This window comes from Ctenopharyngodon idella, chromosome 6, assembly GCF_019924925.1.
Source record: "Ctenopharyngodon idella isolate HZGC_01 chromosome 6, HZGC01, whole genome shotgun sequence".
In the NCBI taxonomy this organism is placed as follows: Eukaryota; Metazoa; Chordata; class Actinopteri; order Cypriniformes; family Xenocyprididae; genus Ctenopharyngodon; species Ctenopharyngodon idella.
This window is the reverse complement of record NC_067225.1, coordinates 27,707,812-27,715,438: the sequence shown is the minus strand read 5'-3', so window position 1 is coordinate 27,715,438 and position 7,627 is coordinate 27,707,812.

The following is a 7,627-nucleotide window of genomic DNA, read 5'->3' as shown; positions in this document are numbered from 1 at the left end:
TGAGTCGTGTTTGGAGGAAAAAGTACTGACGGTTTCATATGACCTTGTTGGCCGGATCAGGGTGACATTGGCAACCTCCAGGCAGGTGTTCCAATCAGTTCAGCTTAATACACTGATAAAGTGGAAAAGGCTGGGTAAAATAGAAGGTTTTGCAGATGCAAGATCCAATTCACTCAGGCAAATCACATCACAAAATTGCAGACATTGAGTTCAGTTAATGAAAAGTGAATTATTCAAATGAATGATTCATCTTCATTATTCATTTTTACATGAGTTATGTTCTGGTGAATCTGGCCTTGCTACTTGGGGGGTTGACATTACCAAGTGATGTCTGTCATGATTTATATATGGATATATAAACTATAGACTACCACACTAGTCTTTATTGTAACATTTTGACCTTATTTCAAATTTAGACTCACTGTAATTTCACTGAATTATTTATTTTCTCATTTCAGACAGTTGTTCTGAATGGTAATGGTGTCGATGCAGTTCTACAGATCCAGAAAACTGACCCTGTTGTAGACAGGAAGGAGTTGTGGCTAAGGCCCTGTAGTCATATATCAAAGGTTTGGTCAAGCAGTCACATGCTATTAAACTGATTTATAGTGGAGTTGTATCAAATGCCTCTGATTCTTTTAAATGGGCCATTTTTCATCAGAGAGTGTGAGCCGCAGATTTCAAAATGTGCAAATGTAACTGTATTTTTTTATATTTATGGCTCCATTTACATGCATATTGATTTATTCATTTGTATATCACAGCATTTCAAATTAATCAGATTAAATCAGCTCAGCATTTTTGATTGCGCATTCGATAGACATTTCCTTTGATGATTCTAATGTTGTCTCAAACTGTATATCGGCCCCAGCAGGCCCATTTGGCACAGCAAACATATTGAAATCTCAATGCTGAGTGTCCGTTCAGAGGACAGTAAAGGGACTTTTCTGGAAGCTAACAACCTTCCGGCTTTTAGCTGCCTGCCGCCATCAGCATAATTAGGTTGAGCGGCAGCATTTGACCCTCCTTTTCGCATGTCCTTGGGAGAACTGATGGTTACAGATATTGACAAACAGAGAGATTGCTTTAGGGGTGGCGAGGGGTGAGAAAAGAGAGGAAAGGGTGTTCGGAAGAGATGACACTGACAGAGCTTATAGATTCATTGATGTTCCTCCACTCATGAAACCTCTGACCTTTTGAAAACGGCTAAATGTGTTTTGTGTGAGCGATGCATTCATTGTAAAGAATAAAGTATACATATAGTCCTATATTTAATTTCTCGCTTTATCACAGTTGGCTATTTACTGTAGCAATTTTAATTTATCCGTGGTGCACTGCCAAATGTGTTGTACATTTATTGTATTGTACATTGTACATTTATACATTTGGCAGCAGTGATGTGATCAGCAGTAGCCGCTACTTTTTAAATCATATATCTTTTCAGGATACAAGCTACTGATTAAGTATTGATTAAGTAGCAGGATAGTGTTATGAAACGCTTCAATGTTTAAGTAATGAAGCACAATATTTAAGCAATATTTAAGATACACATAAAGCATTCTCTGTCTGGTGTCTAGAATCAGAATGTGGGGATGAATGACTCGATTCCTTTAGTCAAGTCAAATCACCTTTATTTCTATAGCACTTTATACAATACAGATTGTTTCAAAGCAACTTTACAGTGATAAACAGTATATAACGATCAATGATGCAAACCTTTTTAAATATGAGACATCCAAATTCTGCTGTAATTCAGTTCAGTTCAATAATTATGTAAAGTTAATTCAACGATCAATTATGAAATGAGTGTTATTCAACTATAAGCAGCTCTATAGAAGACAATAGTGTCGTTATTAATTTTGAGTCAGTTTAAAGGGGACCTATTATGCCCCCTTTTACAAGATGTAGTATAAATCTCAGGTGTCCCCAGTAGGGATGTGCCCGAAGCTGAATACCATATTCAGAAAGAAAATGACGTATACTACAGAGCCCCTAAAGGGACTCCCGAATACGGATTTAGTATTCGGGCACACCCCTAGTCCCCAGAATGTGTCTGTGAAGTTTCATCTCAAAATACCCCATAGATCATATATTATATGATGTTTTAAAAGCCCCTATTTGGGTGGGAGCAAAAACATGCTGTTTTCGTGTGTGTGTCTTTAAATGCAAATGAGCTGCTGCTTCCCGCCCCCTTTCTAGAAGAGGGTGGAGCCTTTCCAGCTTGCGCTTTCTACGGCAACAGCAGAACTGGAGAACCTCACACAGCGAATAGAATTCCCAAAGATGGATCAATGATCAGTACTAATTGTTCATGATTAAACTTCAAATCCAGAACAAGCAAGTATCTCACTTTTTATTTTGTGAATGTTTGACTTTCTGAATGTGCTTGTTAGGACACTGTACAGCTAATGTGGCTAAACTTACCATTGTCTCTGACTGTTTTTGCAGAGACCAGATCTATCTCATTAGTTTTATTTTTAAGAAGTAAAAAGTTGCGTTTATGAATTATACAGAAGGTGACCGTTTTTGTGTTAAAAATAACAACTTACTGTAGCTCTGGTCTCTGTAAATACAGTCAGAAACAATGGTAACTTTAGCCACATTAGCTGTACAGCATTCTAGAAAGCATACTCAGAAAGGAAATTTGGAAACATTAAAAAAATATGAAGTGCCATACTTACTTGTTCTGGATATGAAGTTAGAGCACAAAGCGTTTGACCCATCCTAAACTACTTTTTTTTTTTTTTTTTGCAAATCCAGATGTAAATCTCTAGTTGCTACAGCGAGTAAATAGAAATAACGGACTGCTGCAGCTCACTCAGGACAGTATCAATGCTAATAGGGCAGATCGTTGCCAGTCATGGGTGGGGTTTCCCTACTCTTGCGTAAGAGTAAGGGGGGAATTTGGAACTGCGTGTTTGGAGAGACTGTTTATGATTTATGGCAATTATAAAAAAAGGTGTAGGTAGATTTTTTACCATTATAGGCTGGTTTTTTTACACACACCGTGGACACACATCTGTGTTCAAACACCTGTGTTCAGTTAATTTTGCATAATTGGTCCCCTTTAATGTTGTTTCAATAAAAGTGTCCATGTTTCAAAATTCGTCAGTTATGAAACTAGGTCAAATCAGCTATAAAGTAGTGATTCAGTTGAACTGGTCTGAATCATCAACATACAGGTTATCAGTTAATAGGCTGGCGCTGCGCAGACCGATCGGCGTATGTACAGCGAGAGCAATTCAAAAGCATAAGGAATCGCTCTCGCGGTACTTTGATGTCATACGCCGATCGGTCTGCGCAGCACCGATGGATCTTGAACAAGCCTAATGACAGTGTAAACGACTCACTCGTTCAAATGAATCAGGTGGGCGGTTCCTCAAGACTACTTCTTTGCGCACTGCATGATGATTACATGCACATCTTGTGCGCAGGAACCATTTTTAATGGTTAAAATTAATGTGTCCCCCCATTTTTTGAGGAATAATAATTATAATTAAGAAGTTTATTTTGCGTCTGACAGCTGGTTGCTTGAGCAGTGGGCGGGACCAAGGTGCAAGTGTTAATCCCATTGGCTAAAGCTCACCAAATCAGTTAAGCACAAACCCCGCCCTGTAGCCAATTTTATTGGTCAACTCAATAATGAAGTCACCTGGCAACAAAAGTTCAGTCTTCAGAAAAAGCTGCTACTAGCACTATACTAAGGTTATAGTTAGGGTTTAGAGTAGGGTAGTATTTGTTTCAGCGTTGTGTAGGCAGTTTGCACTGTGATTGACCTGACCAATCAAATCACTGTGATTGGTATGTGAACAAATTCCTTCTTGCTATATTTAATACATCACACATAAAATAAAGTAGCAAGATACAGTGAAACTATCAGCTTAGCTAAAGTTTCTATAGAGTAATTTAAAGCTTAGCAATTTTCATTTTTGAGTAGCTTGCCCAACACTGTTTGGCAGATGCTTTTATTCAAAATGACATGCAGTGCATTTAAGGTAGACTTTGTATTCGATCTTGCATTCACTGCAAATCAAGCCCATGACCTTGGCATTGCTAGAGCTATGCTGTATTGTTTGGACTACAAAAAGGTTTTGCAGCAATGCTTGTTGCAATGTTAACAAAGTATTTTTATGTAAAAAAAAAAATAAAAGTAATACCATGCCAATGCACTGCTTCTAAACTGACACAGTATATTACTGTTCAATTTACAGGCCATCTTTTTTGGCCCTCCTTTCTTCTTTGGGTCAACCTCTCTCTATATATGATATGACGACTAAGCCTGGGAGTCAGTACCTTCTAAATGTTTAACTCACACTGCCTAGGGCTATTGGCACATTGAAGCAGAAATGTAAAACAGTCTTGGAACAGCAGTGGCACAGCAGATTTTTGCTGAAATTCAAATTCCCTAATCCCAAAATGGCCTAATTATGGGCTATGGCTTGTGAAAGCAGAGGAAAAGCTCCTATTCTTATCTCCTACTTATTTTGACAAGCCTCCTCAGGTTAGTGTCTCGGGTTGTGGATGCTGTTCTGATAAGTAGATTTTCCTGCGGATTGAATGCACTGGTGTGATGATGTAAGATGTTAAATTGCATATATATGCAAATGGAGCCTTTATCGTATAAGCTGATATGGGGTGCATATCTCAGACCAGAAAAAAATGCATATTTTGGCCGTGATACCTTAGGCTTCACAAATAGGCTGTGTTATTATTATGCAGCCGTCCAGAAGCTATAGACATTTTCATCCGCAACTGCGCTCTTTATGAAGTTCACAAATAATGTATGACAAACCGTGGTGACAAAGCATCCAATTTGCATAAATATCCCTCTCGGAGTTGAGGCAGACTGATTGCCAAGATACATTCAGATAAGTCTTTAATAAGGGTTTCACGTCTGTTTTTGATTAGTATCAGCACTGAGGGAAAGGCAAGATAATAATTCATGGAAAGAGAAAAAAAAACAAGCCGCTCCGCTTTGGTTTCAGAATCATCCGAACATCATTAAGAATTTTCTAACATGCCTTTCTATTAGGTTGACTTGAGCCATTCCCAATTGTATAATGACCTTAGTGTTGAATCGCTGCTCATCCTCATCGAATGCTCGTCTTCAAAAGGTTCTATCTGTCTTTTTAAAGCTTTTTTAGCATTTTAATTGCAGGCCACATTGCTGTCAAGGTGAACAGACAATCACTTCTCATGGCCAAGCTCTTTTTTTTGCTCAAAGCTATTGCTGCATGTGGTTTTCTTTATGCCATGCCGCTCTGATAAACAAAGAAATGTGTCTACAAGGAGTTTTCATCAACAAATGCCATTATATAAGATATATGAGGCGATGAAGTATCATTGCATTCAAGAGGGCTCTTGATTTTTTTTGCACTTGCTTTTTGACCTCAGTCTTTAAACTTTTATGAATGCCACCAAATCCAGTCATGCACTTATATCCTTTTATATGTTTTTCACACTCTGTGCCATAAACTATGTGCGCAGGACCCCTTTGGGAAGAATTATTTGGCGTACATAACAGTGAATTATGACTATGTCTGAGATTTACAATGTGCAGGGTTGCACTGATTCAATGAATTTCACATACTGTATAGCTGTTGTCTGAATAAATGCTACATAATTGATGCACTCTACCATATATTATGCAGCAACTGTCAACATGTGAAATCAACTGAAAATAATAATAAAGAGTTGCTATATAAAGGACGTGGGGGTGGGGGTGGGTGTGCATGAAAGAGAGAGAGCGGGAGAGCTGAGAAGTAAAAGAGAAAATGATTTCTTCCTTTTTTGCAGGGGTCACCAGAGAGCGCTCCAGAAGTACAGGCAGATGGCTCACACCCTACACGCTCAAAACACTGTGACAATCCCCAACAGCTCCTCTGAGAGAAGGGTAATTAAATACCGAATTTAATCAGATTCTTCAAATTAAAGTCCAGCTGGGCAGCTCTCCCAAACTCCCCTGCTGTTCCCTGTCCCGTAGCCGTTTTTGTGGCTGTCTTAGGAGAAAACTCGAGTCTCACAAAAACACACGGGCTTTGAGCACTGGTGAGAAAACCTTGGAGTGATAATTAGCGATAAAGTATTCAACTCACAGCTCTGACAGGGTGATAGAGAACCATTGGCCCATGAGAGCTTTCTCAGATCTTGACCTCACAATAAGGACGATAAAAATTAATTCATTCTCACGTGAAATTTTGTGCTTTTATGGATTTAAAAAAAAACACATTTTTATGTAACACTTTAGAATAAGGTTTCATTGGTTAACATTAGTGAACTACATTAGTTAAAATGAACTAACAGTGAACAACAATTCTACAGCATTTTGTTAGTTAATATCAACAATAATAATACAAATTATTGTTCACTGTTAGTTCATATAAGTTAAAGGGATAGTTCACTCAAACATTAAAATTATTCCATGATTTACTCACCCTCAAGCCATCCTTGGTGTATATGACCAGGCGTGCACATAACTGGTGCGCAGGTGCGCATGCATGGTAAAAATAAATGATGCGTACCAGAAAACGTGGGACACGTTTACTTACAGGAGTAGGATTTCTCCCCATCTCTGGTAAGATGGCAATCATGATGATAAGTGTGTCCATTAATTATTAGAGTGCAACGGATCGCAGTTGATCCGTGATCCGTACGGATGGTTAAACATGATGTTTAACCATCATAATGTGAAAGTTTATCATTTGGACGTGTTTTGTCTTGCCAATTTACACATTCAAACGATTTTAAACGCGGAAGAAGAGTCAAAAATCGGGACTTGCGCGCCTCACACACCCGAAGCGCGCGCATGCTGAGAGAGAGAGAGAGATGCTTTCAGACAGCAGTGTTTACTTGCACTTGAACGGACACATACACACAAAATTTCGTCAAAATACCCGTCTCGCAAGTATTCTCTTGGTTATGTCAAGTGTTAAGTGAACGGTTGAGAAAGAAACCGGAAGTGTGTCAGTATATTCGGTCCGCGCATTCGGTCTTAAAGTGACAGCAGCCTAATATTCCTGCTGTTGTCTGTGTTATTAGTGTTAATACAATAAAAACAAAACATCATCATCATCTACCATGTTCGAGAGCAAAGAAGATAGTGAGGAGAGCAGTCAGGAGGAAAGTGATGATGACAACTTGTAGGTTAAGAGTGCTGCGTAAAGTGTGAGTACCAAGCAACATCTCCAGGTGCTCCCTTGAGAACCAGACCAAAAAGGTTATGTGCACCCCTGTATATGACTATCTTCTTTCAGAAAAACACAATCGGAGCTATAATTAAAAATGTCCTGGCTCCTCCAAGCTTTATAATGGTAGTGAACAGGGGGGCCTGTTTTGAAGCCCCCCCAAAAAATGCATCCATCCATCATAAATATAATCCATACGGCTCCAGGGGGTTAATAAAGGCCTTCTGAAGCGAAGCGCTGGGTTTTTGTAAGAAAAATATTAATTTTTAAAACTTTATTAAGTATAATAACTAGCTTCTGGCAGATGGTTTACGCATCGATTTGCGGCGGAAGAGTAACCCCTGACCCGACGCATGACACAATAACGGAAGCTCAGAGGATAGAACAATACAAAACACCAGTCACTTATTTGAAAGTCTAAAGCGAGAAATTTTAAAGAGAAT